The following is a 16,525-nucleotide window of genomic DNA, read 5'->3' as shown; positions in this document are numbered from 1 at the left end:
ATTCCTTTACCCCAATTTCCCTCTGTTTTAGTTTCATTTATTTCAATTATGTTGCTAGTTCTATTAGTACACAATGGACCTTTCTTTTTTTTTTTAAGATTATTTATTTATTTATTTTTATTATACAAGCACTGGGTACAGTCAGAAGTGCGGGAGGGTGAGAGAATTCACCAGAGCCAGAGCGGGGAGCAGAACAGGCAGAAGGATCGAAGTACACTGCTGAGGGGAGCAGCGGGCGGCAGGAGAGGTCTGCGCACCATGTGGGACCCTCCTCCGGGGGCCGGGAGCAGCCAAGGATCAAACCGAACCGGGCTGCAGAGGCTGCGGGTGGCTTTGCAACCCAGCGCTCAACCCCTGCGCCACCAGGGAGGCCCCACAAAGGACCTTTCAAATGCGTCTCACTTCTCATTAAGATAAAGCTTTCTGCATTTCTTTAGCAGAGTACCAACTTATCAGCCTAACATTTCTATACTGGCAAATCGTCATTTAAGAAACATTTGAAAAAATCCTGGTATAATTTACAGTTATATGTTTCTAAAACTATTAAAAATTGGTCCAAAACCATATAACAATGGCTGCAAAACCAAAACATGAAACACTAAAACCTTATTCTTTTTCATTTGTCCTTATACTATACACCTGAAACTTACACAGTGCTATATGCCAGCTATAACTCAATAAAACTGGGGGAAAAAAAAAAAAAACCCTTATACTTCTTGAAGAGGACCAAGTGCTATAAATGAATTTTCTTTTTAATGGTAGCTTCTACAAACTCTTCAGATGCAATCAATTCATTGTGGATCAAGCTGACAAAACTTTCCTCCAGAATGGATAAAATCAAGTATCTAGGAGTAACTGCTAGAATCACCAAACAGGGAATAAATGTGAGCAAATAGGTGTTTGCACACTGTCAGTCTATTTAAAAGACAAAATTCACTCCATTCAAAGCCACAGGTTTTCTTTGACTTGCTCTCAGAGCCAAGGGAGATGGAGGTGGAAGGGGGAGAAGTCTATATAGATCATGAATGAGAAGTTTTGATTAGTTTCATTAGGGCTTTGCACTAGATTTATAAGTCAACCGATGTCCCTGTCAGGCCACGGATTAAAACAGGTGCTCTTGCCAGCCTGTCCACTAATGAGGGGAGAAAATACCATCTTTCCATTGCCTGAAAATCTCATATTCATGAGTTTTAAGGACAAGACTTCTGGTTACCTGTCCCTAGATTTTGCACAAACTTTAGCTAGTTTACATTCTTCAAACTTCTACTTTACTGTTTTATTATTACCTGAAAATTCTAGGTAATGTGGGCAATGAATGTGCTGCTGAATTTTAAGATATTGCAGGCCCCTCTGCAAAGTGGGGTCGTATATAAATTCATAATTTAGCATATAATGAATGTAACTCAGTGACCATGATAGACAAGGATACTCCAAACCCGGGCATAAATCTTTCAGTTTCTTACTGGCATGTATTTCATCTGCCCTCGTGTTATTTATCTACAACCCTGAAGCTATGCATATAGCTAAACATGAATAACATCTTTTCTGATTTGAATAAATACATTTATTAGTGGAGAATCAATAATTTAGGGTTTTTCTGCTGTGATGTGAAATTTGCAGCAGTGAAAAACCTCACATTCTGCAAAATCATACCTTAAAAGCCTTGGGGAATAAATAAAGTTGGAGAGACCACTCAAAAGATAGGTGACCTTGTGGTGAGAGCTCTGAGAAAAACAACCATTTCTCTCCTTGGAAATCACCTTGGCTGACCCAGTCAGGCAGCCGGGCATGGCTAGAGGCTATGACAACAGATATTAAAATTCCCACAAACCATCAAGTAGAAATGCTACAGATTAGTGCAGAGTTTGGGGTGCCAGATAGTGCAGGCAGAAGAGCTCCAAAACAGGTTCTTCCTGGGCACAGTAGCAAGACTGGCACAAAAACTGGAATGTACCTCTTGGGGTCTCCCCAGAAAGTCTGAAACAAGTACATATTTTTGATTTTCTTAAAACACATCTAAATAAATCCTGCTTCCAGTACAATAGGGATTTCTTTTTTCCTGCTGAAGGTTATAATTCTCCTGCTCTTCTGGTTCTCCTTGCCTTGAAAAAAAATCTCATGTGATTGAGCTTGATTTCTAGGTTAGACTGACCCTCCCTAATTGCCATGAACGAATTCATATCATCAAAGCATACTTTGAAAACCCATCCATTTCTTCCCTCTTTGTAGAATGAGAGGTGGAGGTGATTCTTCCACCTCCTGGACTCTGAACTAATTTGTCACGCTTTAACCAATACAGCGCAGAGGAAGCAATATTGAAGGCCTCTGAGATTGTCATAAGTTCTGCAGCTTCTCTTTTACGCTTACTCTGGACCAAGCCTGCTACCATCTAAGAAGTCTAATTACCTAAGACCCCCATCTTGTAAGGAAGCCCAAGCTAAGCACTTGAAGAAGTCACATGGAGAGGGAGATGTGCAGCCAGCTCCCAGTTGTCCCACACTGGATGCCAGACAATGCCCTCCGCCCCAGCGACCTCCTGTTTTTTTTTTGTTGTTGTTGTTTGGTTTTTTTTTAAAGATTTATTTTTTTATTTATACAAGAGCCAGGGTACAGGCCAGATGCACAGGAGGGTGAGAGGATTCACCAGAGAGACGGGGGGGAGGGGGGGGGGACAGAATAGACAGACTGACAAAATACATTGCTGAGGGGAGCAGTGGGCGAGAAGGGAGAGGTCCTCTCACCATGTGAGTTGCTCCAAGGCCAGTGGGCATGGAGCCGGCACTGCAGAGGCTGTGGAGAGCTTCACAGTGCTGTGCTCATCCACCTGCACCACCAGGGAGGCCCCCTGACTGTTTGTAACCTGATAAGACAACTAAGTGGATCACCTCAACCTTCAGGACTGAGAGGTAATAGTAAATTGTTCTAAGCTTGAGCATTTCATGATGGTTTGTTCACACATAATTAATTATAACATAGCATCATATACTGTACTAAGATGTAAAAGTTAGACATGGGGATGCAGAATAGACCATCTCGAGTCTAGTGTTGGGTAACTAGAGCTGGGCTGCCTAGGGGTAGAGCTAGAAAAGAATCTCTTTTACATTCATGAGGTCACATTAATACCTTCAAATTTAGCTTTAGATGTACTCTATGACGTACCTATTACAATATTTAGTTTCTATCCCAAAATTCAATCTTAAATCCTGCCTTTCCGAAATTTGTCAAGACATGGATTTATAACTTAAAGTCAAACGACATAGCTACTTGTTTGTTTTGTCCTTCCACACAAAATAAGAAAAAGAAAATAATTTCAAAGTAAAAGAAGTTAACATTAATATAGATAAACTACTAGATTAATAATAAACTGTAGCTTTGCTGTGATCTGCAGGCATAGTTGAAAATATCTCATTACTGATTGTAACTCGAATTCCTTTGTTTTGATTTACTGGGCTTGATATATAAACAAAGTTTCCTTTTCTGTTTAGGTTTTGAGATTGTTAGAAGCCTTGTTATTTTTACCATCACTATTATTTCAAATACCAGAAATTACACTGTTCCTTCTAAAAGTATTGGTAGAACCAGAAACAGCTTTTCACAGGGAAAAGAAAAAACAATGTATTTTAAGTCTCTTTACTGTTGCGGTAATTAAATAGCACTTGTCATCTTCTCTTACACTTTGTGACTTTGAAAATTTCTCTGAAAACCAAGCCTCCCCTGGTGGTGCAGGCAGTTGAGCGCAGCGCTATGAAGCTGTCCACAGCCTCTGCAGCACTGGTTTGATCCCGGCTGGCCGGCCGGTGAGGGTCCCACATGGCGCGGCAGACCTCTCCTGCCACACGCTGCTCCCCTCAGCAGTGTATTTTGTCAGTCTGCCTGTTCTGTTCCCTGCTCTGTCTCTGGTGAATCCTCTCACCCTCCCGCACATCTGGCCTGTACCCCGGTTCTTGTATAAATAAAAATAAATTTTTAAAAATTATAAAAAAAAAAGCTGCCCCTTTCCCACAAGTCTCGACACCACATCTGGGGTCTGAGGAGCTAAAAAAAAACCCAGTTTCATGATTATTGACATCCAAACAAACAAAAGAGGTTTATATTTCATATGGGTAAGGAGATAACTTTTATCTCAAGCAATTTGATGACAAGTGAGCTCTGATTGTTACAGGGCAGGGAGAGGGGCAGCCCAGACCCCACAAACCTGCCTGCCCTGAATAGGTTCTGCCATCCGCCGCATCAACAAAACATATAAGACTTTAATGGGAAGGAACTTTAATACAATTAGGAAACAATACAGGAAAGGCAAAGAATCTAGTTTCTAAATCAAGCACCCAAAGTTACCCGTCCCCTCGTGGGTAAAAGTCCACCCAAGCAGGATCAGCCCAGAGCAAGGCCCAAAATCCTTTCCCAAGTCTGAAGCATCTTCCAGTGGGGACCCACAGAAAATGTTCAGAAACCACCAGACAAGTCTGGGAGGAAAATAGCAAAATCAAAACCAAGACAAAAACCGCCATTGTCACCTCCCCACGGGTTTCTCACCCACATCTGTGTCACCCAGTCCATGACCAATAGGCAAGTGCAGTTTTGTCACATGTCACTTGGCTCCATGTGTCTCCTGCAAGTCTCCTTCTGGCTCTCCATCCTGCTTCCTTCCTTCCTCAGTCTCCTCTGCAGCTTCTCTTTAGCTCTACCCTCCCTTGGGTGGGGCAGGGAACCTGAAACTTCCTCTTTTCCTGGGGATCACCCTGTTACTTGATGACTTCACACTGGATGATGGCGAAGCACAGCCCTCCCAAAAAAAAAATGGTCACCAGGCACACCGTTGTCTCTCTTCCCTGACACTCTTGTCTCGATGCTATTATTTAGCAGATATGCACTTGGCTGCAGCACTTTGTCTTTTCAGCAAGTATAGTACTTACAAATGATGCCTAATTAAACAGATGCACACTTAAGCAGTGAAGTAGTGTTTGCTTCTATTTCCTCTTAAAAATACATTCCTTTCTTAAAGAGATTTTCATTCTTATTTTTCTCAAAAAGATGCTTGCATTATTCTGTTATCTTCCATTTGTCTTCCTTGCCATGTGACTTCACTGAACATCTTGTAAGTGTTGCCTCTGAGCCCAGGGCCGTGGAGCTGCATGCATGCCCTGGACAGCGCAGCCTCCCACGCCGGGCAGTTACCAGGTGGCCTCCGTCCAGGCTCTGTGAGATTTGTTGATTCCAGACCAATTTTTCCATTAGCTTTATGGACTGTGGGACAGGTTGAGATTGGAAGGAGTGGGTTGCTAAGGAGACCATTGGGGCGTTAGTTAATAAAGTGGGGAGAGGGATAGAAATGAAAGCACCACCTGGAGAGATATTATAAGGGAAGGGGTGTGATTGACTAACCCAGTGCCTGTCACCTCGTGAGTGCTCAATAAATAAATATTTGTCAAACATGTAAGAAAGGAATGAAGGGAGGGAGCGAAGGTGGGAGGGAGATGGAGAATTTTGCTGTAATGAAGTGCAGCATGTCTTTTAAAATCAAGATTAATCCTTCCCTCACAACTGCCTCTCTCCATGCTCGTGATTTCTTAGAGAAACAGGGCAAATTGACCTGCAGAATGACCCCCACTCTGGATTAGGCTAACTGCTTCTTCTTAACATCTTTGTATTCAATTAAGGATTTAGAATTCTTGCCATTCACATTTCTCCAGGACTTGCCTGCAGCTATCCCACCTACCCTTCAAAACTCAGCTCCAAAGGTTCTTCCCTCTTTAAGGAGCCTCTGTTGATAGTCCCAGAATTAATCTTCCACACTCCTCTCTCTGTGCTCCGCATCGTTCCACTTAGCCTTTATTTCATGCCACCTTGCACTACATTTTTTTATAGATTTATTTATCTATGCATACAAGAGCTGGGGTACAGGCCAAAGATGCGGGGGGTAAGAGGGTTCACCAGAGACAGAGCAGGGAGCAGAACAGGCAGACTGACCGAAACAACTGCTGAGGGAAGCAGTGGGCGAGACTGGAGAGGTCTGCATTAATTTTTCTGGACATCACTGCATCTCTATCAAGGTCCCAGGACAATTTCTTTCGAGAACTTAAGGAGACCATTGGTCCCCTTGCCTAAAGACACTTGGTCACAACAAGCCTTCAGACTTACTTTCTGTAGTTATCTGGCTATCCTCCAAACTTAACAAGACAAAAAACTGCCTGATGAAGTTTGATTGCTGAGTGGCAGCTTAAATGTGGGCCCCAAGGTTATGTTTGAAATGCAAGCATGGGACTAATTTTTTGCCATATATATTTTATAGGCTTGGTGGGCTGTTGTACCAGCAGCTCAGACCCTAAAGTTGGCCTCTCTTGACTTGGGTCAGGACCTCACCATTGACCCCACCAACAGAGCACCCCCCCACCCCTTCCTGTTCAGCGTGCCCTGTGGTGGCAGGGTTTGCTGTGGGTGGTGCACTGGGTACTGCTGCTGTTGCCTGGAGACTTCATGCTATGAGAACAACGCTTTCCTTCCTTCTCTGACAACCCTCTAGGCTCGACCCAGAATTAGACATGGACTGAAGTTTATAGGGGTTCTATTCATGCCTTGTGGCTGTACCCTAGAAAGCTATTGCAACCTGTGTCCTATAGCATTGGACTGAAAGCTCCAGGAAAGCAAGGATCATGTGACACACATTTCCCCACCCCCTACATTCCAGTATCAAGAATTGAAAAGAACTTAAGGAAATGTCAAATTTCAAATAATTCTGCTTTTAGTGAATTATTTCATCAAAATAAACATACACTTGACTCCTTGGTCTTAATGAAAAGCAGGTAAGTGTGGCTAATAAACAGGAGAATTAGCAGCTCCTTAACCATCCCAGGCTTGAGTTTTGTAACCCATCCTCTAGCAGGTGTAGCTGGAAGGAATGAACTCATGAGTTCCTGCAATTTTTGCCTAAGATCTAATGTAGAAATTTAAAATGCTTTTCAAATCAAATACAAAGTTCCAAAGTGAACTAAAATGAAAAATACCTGTGTCTATTTTTAGAAAAGGGAATGTTTATTAATACTTGATATTTCCCATAAATTCTTTGCATTCATGTAAATAAAAGTTTTTTTTTAACTTAATACCTTTAATAAGTAGTGTCATATTGCACTAAAAAGCTCATTTTCCCTTCAAATGCAGTGCTTTGACAATTTAAATACCAGTTACCTAAATACACCAGTGAAAAACCTAGTTACATAGAACTTCATTGGCTTTTTTAAAATTTTACTAATTATTAAGATTTTTTGCCACATTTGTTTTGCTTTCTTTATATACAGAGATAAAGACAGAGATAGATAGATCATATGTTAGATATACATGTTATGTATCTGATAAATAAATTTACTAAAAAAAGTCAGAGAGCTATACAAAGTGTTCATAAAATCCAAACAGTGAATATACATGATGATGTCACAAGTATCTCCAATGTGAAAAAAAGTAGCAGTGTTATCTATGTTTCCAGGTTCTAGGGACATCTAGTAGATATCCAGTTGCTGAAGATACATTTTTGTTTTGCCTCAGCATCAATTTATTAATGTTCATCATATTCCCAGATTACCGTTTCTACACACACACACAGAGCAAGAGAAATGATGCTGGAAGATGAGCAATAATCTTGATAATTATGCATGAATAACAAATACATTTCCCCTTTTATGTTTTTTACAAATGTGTCATTCTGGTCTATCTTATCACTGAGGGTGTAGGGAACTGAGCTGATTGGGGGCAGCACTGCTCTAATTTGGAACAGTTTCCAGGTGTACAATGAGATAGTCCTGGAAGAGCCACCGCTTACGCCAACCTTATTCTGTAGATGAAGCACTGCGAGCACTGGATTAGTGAATTCATGTGCCAAAGTTCACCCAGCTAGTTCTTGTTTTCAACCAGAATCCACTTGGGATGGCCTTTCACTGAGGACAATGCTTCTCTTGCCATCTACCACTCTTGTTACTTGCCTTTCCGTGGACTGACTTGCTTGATAGGGAGGCCTGCCCTCAGGAGAGGTCTAGATCATTCTTTCCAGGGTGTCACAGCAACTTCCACATTCTCCTTCCCAAGGAAACTGGCCATCTGCTGCAGCAAATGTGTGTGCTGGGACCAGGTTGGGACCTGGCAGTGGCATGACCCTGTATTGTCCACAATTCCAGCCTGAAATTCACCTTCTTGCCTTGTGAGATAAACCCTACAGACCCAGCTTTGAAGTTCAGAACTTCCTTGTTCTCCCTTTCCATTGCTCACGCCATCCAAAGGAGCCCTATGTTTCTCCCTCTCTCAGGCCCCCAACACCGTTCCCACACAGGCCCTTCCCCTCTGGTGGGCCTGGGCTCACCAGTGCCCGCAACTGGGAACCACTACACCAAAGAGCAGCAGCAGCTAAAATGGCCCTCAACTGCCCTCCCCACCTTTTTTGAATGTAAGCAGCTGGAGTGTGTTTGTTCTGGAATTATTCCTGCTCCAGACCAGCTGGCAGTGGCCGGTCCTCTGAAACCCCTTCGCTGCCTGCTCCCCCTGCCCTTCTTCTGCCCGCCCTGCACCACAGTCTGACTGCACACTGCCCACCTGGCTCCCCTAGCATGGGAAGACCAGCACAGCAGAAGACTTTGAAGAAAAAGAGAATACTCCAGGGCCTCCCCAGTGGTGCAGTGGTTGAGCGCTGGGTTGCGAAGCTGCCCGCAGCCTCTGCGGCACCGGTTCGATCCCCGGCTGCTCCCCGGCCACCAGAGGAGGGTCCCACATGGTGCGCAGACCCCTCCTGCCGCCCGCTGCTCCCCTCAGCAGTGTACTTCGATCCTTCTGCCTGCTCTGCTCCCCACTCTGGCTCTGGTGAATTCTCTCACCCTCTCGTGCTTCTGACTGTACCCAGTGCATGTATAAACAAACAAACAAATAAATAAAACATGCCTCTATAAAAAAAAAAAAAAAAAAAAAAAAGAGAATACTCCATTCAACATCTCCTTCTTTACTGAGGGAGGATTGGCAGCAGGGCCAGCTGCCACTGTGACTTTAGTTAGAGCTGCCAGCAACGAAAATAGAGGATGCCCAGTGGAGTTTGTCTTTCAGGTAAATAAATACCTTTTCAGTATTTAAGTATGGCCCATGCAAAATGTGTTGATACTAAAATATTTTTCATTGTTTACCTGAAGTTTAGATACAATTTGGTGACCTGTATTTTACTTGGTAACCCTATTTTAATATTTAAGTAAAATGATCTGAAAAATTTTCCATGCAAGGTACTTAGAGTCTGAGCTCCTCCATGGAGGGAAGCATGTATTGCTGAGCTACACTTGCTACAACAAAGATGTGATTAGATGCCTGGTATGTTCTGCTTTAGGCATGAAAGCGCATACCAGCCATACCTACAAAGCACCTCTGTCAAAGCCTCCACAATGATTTACAAAGCAGTAAAAATGGAAATTCACTCACACCCAAATCCAGAAGTGGAGAAACCCAGAACATCAAGTCCTGACTGCAGTTACCAAGGAAAAACAAAGTAAAACATGACAAAACAAAATAGCTGCAGAAGTGTTTCCTTGCACAAAAGCAAAGAGTTACTCGCAGGGAGACTAAATTATGAAAAAACTTGCAGTTATAAAAATAGCCTTTCCCAGATAATGACGCTTTGTAAGTTCTACTACTTATCCCTCCACTTAGGTGCATGCTCCATCTGCTCCTCGACCTCAGGGCTTCGGATGCATCAGCTTTTACTTTGGCTGATTCAGTAACCTGGAGTGAGTTACTTTCAGTTAACACAGTGACACATTAAAAAATATCGTAAGCTCTACTTTGGCTTGCTAAATTGTACGTACAAATGTGGGTAATGCTCGTGAACTTAACACTCGATTCATCTGAGTGCTTCTAACATGCAAAATGATGTGCAAGCCTCCAGCTGAGGATGGCCTGCAGAGTTCGGGAGACAAAGGGCTTGGGGCCTGCACCAACACACTTCTTTAACTATCTAGAAGGATGAATACTGGAGGCCTTTGGTTTTACCAGACTGACTTCTCCATTACAGAGCACCTGGTGTTTGTCGTGTTATGAGCCCCCTCCTCTCCTGGAAGCCCCAGGCCCCTCTCCAATTCCTTAGCTCAGGATATATACCCCATTTTCCTGACTGACCTTGTGTAGTGGCAGGGTGGCCCAGAGTAGGATCTCTATGATCTGAGCAGACGGGTAAAGCAGGAGAGTTCTGGAGCCCTTGGTGGTTTTTCAGGCTTTAATTGTGTTTACCAGGTACCCGGCAGGCAGGGCTGCCTCCAGGCCTCCTGGCCCCTGGCGAAGCTCCACTCTTCCTAAGCTCTCCAGCATTCTCACGGCCTCTGCTTCTCTACTAGTTCCCTTCTGGTGGTTCCGCTCCTCCATGCCTCCCTTATAAGCCCTGTCTCAGCGCAGGAGAACCCACCTACGCATGCCCACACCCCACTCCAGGTGCCCGCCATCAGGCATGCATTCAGGACCGCAGGCATCCATCATTAATCCTAATGGCGAGAGGGCAGAAAAGCCTGACAATTCTTTACCCTACACCTTGCAATGCACATCTGTGTGGGTTCATCTTACACATATATTTAAATTTGTTTTTTTTCTCCTACTAGTCTGATGTTATTTTGACTATTGGGGAAAATTTCCTCTCTTCCCCAGTATATTCATGTTAGACTTCACCCCTACGGTAAAGTAGATCTACAAGAAAGAATACCTATGTATTGTTACACCACATATCTAAATAATAAATGTTAAATTGAATTCAAAATGTCATGTGCTATCGTCCTATGTGAGTCAGAAGAGGAGAAAATGATTTACAAATTCATGAACGAGATTCAATTTACATTTCATTTTGAAGGTCCAACCAATTAGGAGAGTCTAAATCTACAGATGGAAGCACTGGGAATTTTGTCCCAGACTGTTCACTTTTCAGAAATGACTAAAGAAAAATGCATTCAATCTCTTGTCATAATGACTTCATTCAATCTCAGAAATAATGATTTCTGGGAACTGCAATATGTGTGCAAGTCCAGTAAGGATTTGCAGGCACCTCTCCCAACACGATCAAGAACCAGTCTTGGCCCAGAGACTTTGTGCACAGACTTGGGGCTATCCCTTTTCTGCATCATGCCCAGGCCTCAGGCTGGCTGTTGAGGACAGAGGATGAGAAGCGTTGGGGGGCAAAGGATGGAAGCTCCTCCTGACTGTGAGAGACGGTAGGAGGTGATGAGAGGAGCTGGAGGGGAGAAGTTAGAGATGCTTCCCCCATGTGGAGGTGGGGATTGGGTTAGATGAGACCAAGAAAATGCCGATGGCATCATGTAGGTCTCTGGGGTATCATCTAAGACACCCCCACACAACCCCGGGACCCCAGCCAAGCAGAATAAGTGGTACAGCATAGTTAAAAGATTGGACTTGGACGTAGCTTAGCAGAACTGCAATGACTCAGACCCAGACAATCCCCCAAGCACCGAGAAGAGGGGGGTACTAGAGCTAAGTTTTGTGCTTCCCCAGATTGCTTTGGCTACGTATTCCTGGGCTGCACCCGGGCTGTGCCGGCTGCTCTGGATGCTTTCCACCCTCTGTCTCGGCTAGCATCGTATCACTGCCTGCAGAGCTTCGTTTCCTCACGTATGTATTAGTGTTGTAGAAATTAATTCTAGCCTTTTACCCAGGCAGAGGAAGAACAAGTGGTACTTCAGGAATGGTGAGGTCAGGAGAAACTTTATTACTCATGCATGAGGTCCCAGACCTGGGTAGCCCCATAAGGTTTGAGCACCGGTTTAAAGACCAAGGGTTCCTTTTATACACAACTGTGTCCATATCTGTTACATTGATAGCATCATTTTCTGCAGGCACAACCATTGCTGCAAAGTCCCCAGAAAAGGGGGGCAAGGCGAGGGGGAAAGATGCAGGCATTCGGGGATGGCCTTGGAGAGACAGACCAGCTGGTTGGCTGCCCGAACTGGTAGATGAGAGCGCTGAGGCCCTGGCCATGAATCTTGAAAGGGAAGGAGCTGTAAGTAAGCAAACTTGTTGATTATGCCTGCGCTGGAGTGTTCATTGCACCTGGGCTGGAAGTTCTCCTGGAATCTTTATTACATTCATTTGTCAATAATATATTTTCGCTTCATTAGGATTCTATGCTTCGACCCCAGAGGCTTAACACCAGGTGGTACCAGTTTCTTCATCTACGAAATGAAGATAATAACATCACCTATTTCAAATGATTGATATAAGGATCAATGACTTAACATATGGAAAGCACAGAAAGCAGTGTGTAATGCTAATAAGCACATATAAATGTTTATTGTTATTGCTGCTCTATTTCCAATTAGATTCATCTCATCAAAATTTCCACACGAAGCAGAGTACTTTGGAAATGAAAATATTTATTTATTTTTTTAAAGATTTATTTATTTATTTATACAAGCCCTGGGTACAGTCAGAAGCGCGGCAGGGTGAGAGAATTCACCAGAGCCAGAGCGGGGAGCAGAACAGGCAGAAGGACCGAAGTACACTGCTGAGGGGAGCAGCGGGCGGCAGGAGAGGTCTGCGCGCCATGTGGGAACTTCACCAGGGGGTGGGGGATCGAACCGGCGCTGCAGAGGCTGCAGGCAGCTTCACAACCCAGTGCTCAACCACTGCGCTACCGGGGAGGCCCAGGAAATGAAAATATTTAAATATCAAAGATTTACAGCCTTTTAATAGATGTATTTTTAATTGGAATGGAATTTTAAAAATTAATCATCAACCTCTGTTGTACTATAAAGCACAAAAACAGGCTCAGAGTAGTGTACGTGAGGTCAGCCAGTCCACAATGGCAGGGCGGGGACTAGAATCTAGTCCAGAGCTCTTTCCAAAGTGCCACACTCTGTCCCATGCTCATCACACAAAGCACTTTGTGCCAGTGGCCTTAATCAAACCAGAGCCTTTATTGTGATGATGGAGCTTGGATCCAGAAGGTGTCACAGAAGCAAAATAGAAGAATTGGTTTTACCCACTTTCCCCCACTGCCATTTCACTGACTTTGATTTGGAATATGCTGGAGACCTGATTCTTTATTCCACACCTTCAGACGCTATTAGAGCTCCCTTCTGTGCTCCCCCAGCCACAGCTTTCAATAAAGGTCTAGGGAATAAAGAGCAAAGTTTTTCCAGTTCTTTCCAAATGAACTCAGTTTATACCAACTCTTAACTCTCCCTAAAAAAATCTCGTCCAGGAAGAATGAATGTAAATTTCTGCTAAGCTCAAATCACAGTTCTCTTTCAGCAGCTAGGTAGTCATTGATCTCTGAGCTTTACCTTTCAGATTTCTGGGTTAGAGCACTTCTGCAAAAACTCTTGTCTTTTCCTCGCCTTTGCCAGTGCCACCCACCATGGTGGACCCTTTTTATATCCCTGGTGATTAACACAGGAGTGCTAGAGTGGCTTGGTTAAGGGGATAGTTTTGTGGTGAGACCTGGGAATAAACCCTGATTCTGACAATACTGTGCAGAAAGTGCTTTTGGGGAAGTTGTCTAACTTCTCTAAATAGAAATGTTCTGGAATTGGTATCCGGGAGCACATTTTGTACCTCTCTTTCCAATTCTGTGTTCAGGGCCATTATGCAAGCATCTTGAAATTGGAAGTGGTGATGTTTTACACTATGCATATTGGAAAACGCTACAAATTAGGATCCCTTCCTTCCCAAGAGGATTGTTAACTATGAATCTGCATTCCACTGCCTCTAAGCCTTAGTTTCTTTACCCCTGTAATGGGGATGACAATGGCACTGTCCGTTTGGGTTGTTATAAAAGTTAAATGAGATAATGTTAAATACACAGGAAGCATCTTATCTGGCATAGAGTGTTCTAGATCATCATTATTTCTATCCACCTCCTAACTGGTCTCCAAGATATTTCCATTCTAACGCAACACTCTTTCACTCAACAAACGTTATAGTCTGTCCTACTGCCCCAACTTAATCTCCCTACATCAACATCTCCATACTTTCCTACTGTCTATGATAATTTCCTCCAAACTCAAGCATAGTGAGACCAACCTTGGATCACAGATTCTGATGAGGGGAGAGGAGGTAAGTGTCTGTGAGTGAGAGGAAGGGAAATAGAGTGAATGGAGCTGAAAGAACTGCTTCACCACTTCAGGGGCTGGATTTTATACTTTATTCTGATACTAATTCCTTGCTGTCCTGGAAGTATGACATCCTCTTCTTGCCTCTCTTTATGCATCAGCAGCAGCACCTGTGTGTTTGCAGGAGCCCAGGCACCCACACCCACCACCACCACCCAGTGTGGTGAGGTTCTCAGTGTTAAGTGGGATGGTCAAAACTTCTCCAGTAGAAGGTACTGCCTGCCACTCAGTTCTCCATGAATGCTTTCCTCTTTGGCTTTCAGTTTTTCCTGTCCATCAATACCTGAGGCTGTGCCTACCAGATGCCAAAAAGCTACTGAGCCTGAATGTATACAAAAGCTAACTCTTCTGACCTAACCAGCTACTGATTGTTTTATTGACTTCAGAAAATCTGGACAGGAAAGAACAGTAAATGCAGTAACAATTGCTTGGGTGAAAAGAGAGTGTGGTGGTCTTTTTTTTTAAATATGTCACAGATGCAATAGGTAACAGATTACCTAGTTCTAATTCTAATCTAGTAGAAAGAGCACATGGATATCAGAGGCCACAGAGTAGCTCCTGCCTGTCCATTCCACTTCCAGAGAGGCTATGAATTGAGAACGGATAGAATAGAAGCAGAATGATCCACTCAACTGGCCATAATTTATATTCTTTGGCATTCCTTTTTTAGACTTTTCCAAGTTAAATAATTTACAGGAAGTACATTCTTTATGGAGCTAATAGCTCATTGGAATTTATTTTAAATAGCAGGAACTAAGGGAAAACTGCAAATAACAGTTATATTCTGAAAAGCTGTGTTATCCAAAGCCACCTCATTCAGAGCAAAAGGTCTAGAGAAAATAATCCAGTGCAAGGGCCTCCCTGGTGGTGCAGTGATTAAAGTCTCAGTGCTATCAAGATATCGCCAGTAACTGCAACATGAGTTCGATCCCCAAGCAGGGAGCTAACCCACATGGCTCGGGAGAGCTCTCCTGTCTTGCCCGCTGCTCCCCTCAGCAGTGTATTTTAGTAGATCCACCTGTTCTGTACCCCACTCTGTCTCTGGTGAATCTTCTCACCCCCTCAACCTCTGGCTTACACCCCAGCCTTATTATATACATAAATAAATAAAATAAATCTTTTTTAAAAAATTCAGCGCACACTGTTTAGCTTTTGAAGATTCCAGATGGCATTTCAGATGTTACTCTTTTGTAGATATAAAATCATTCAAGTGTCTGTATCTTGTGCATATTCTCAGTATAAAAAAGAGTGAGAGGAAATGATTGACTTAATGTGACAGAATTTACAAGGGATAATATCACAGCTTTGCCCAGAAATTCCAACCCAGGTAATTTAAATTAGATGAAACTTACATTAGTAGCAGGTTTTCAAACCAATCATAACATAAAGAGATGAATTGACGTGTCCTTTAAAATGTTATCTTGAAAGCTATAAACATATTGTGATGACTTTTGGACTGTTCTTTTCAATGATTCCCTGAGCATGAAATCGTCATATATTCAGAATGGCTGTTATTTCTGGAAATAACGAAAAGTGATTCAGAGCCACATCTGGTGTCAATGACTAGAAATGCTAGTTTCATCAAAAAAAAAAAAAAAAAAAAACCACAAGCTATGGCTACAAAATAATATGGCTTATTTGTAAATCTTTCTGAGGGCAATTCCAAAAAAAGAATTCTGGAAATATTTTGAGCAAGGGAAGCGTTATTGGTAAAAGTATATAGGTGCCCAAGTTGACTACTCTGAAGGAAAACCTACAAGTTTAAACTCTACCATGAATAGTTGGGGGGAAAAACAAAACATTGCTTTCCAAGGATACCTCATAACTCATTTTCTTGGAAGGCCAAACACAAGCTGGCAACCCACAGACCGTATCTTGGCCCACACTTTGGTTTTCTTTGGCTTGCTGAGTATTTTTTCCAAACACTCTGAATATTTAAATTGGGAGATTTAATTTTTTTAAATCTCAATTTCTCTTTTAATGAAATTTTGTATTAAATTAACATAATATTATAACATCATGTAAGTTTCAGATGTACATTATTAAAAATCAACATGTATATGTACTGCGTCAAGTGCACTACTAATAGTCTGATTCTACTCTTCACCATACAACCCACCTCCTTTCCCCTTCCCCTTCTAGTTGGCACTAATTGGTCTTATATTCCAAAAGTTTCTTTTTCTTTGTTTCATTTGTTTGTTGATTTCTCCATGAGTGAAATCATACTGTGTCTTTCTCCATCTGATTCATTCCACCAAGCACAATTTCCTCTAGGTTCATCCATGCTGTTACAAATGGCAGGATTTCACCAGGTTTTTTTTAGTAGCTGAATAGTGTTCCATTGTGTAAACATACCACATTTTTAAAAAATTTAATGAAGTTCTGTTGTTTCACATCCTTGT

The sequence above is a fragment of the Talpa occidentalis genome, unplaced genomic scaffold (genome assembly GCF_014898055.3).
Source record: "Talpa occidentalis isolate TD23 unplaced genomic scaffold, MPIMG_talOcc4v2.1 talOcc4.6, whole genome shotgun sequence".
Lineage (NCBI taxonomy): Eukaryota > Metazoa > Chordata > Mammalia > Eulipotyphla > Talpidae > Talpa > Talpa occidentalis.
The sequence above is the reverse complement of the archived record's forward strand: the minus strand, read 5'-3'. Positions refer to the sequence as shown.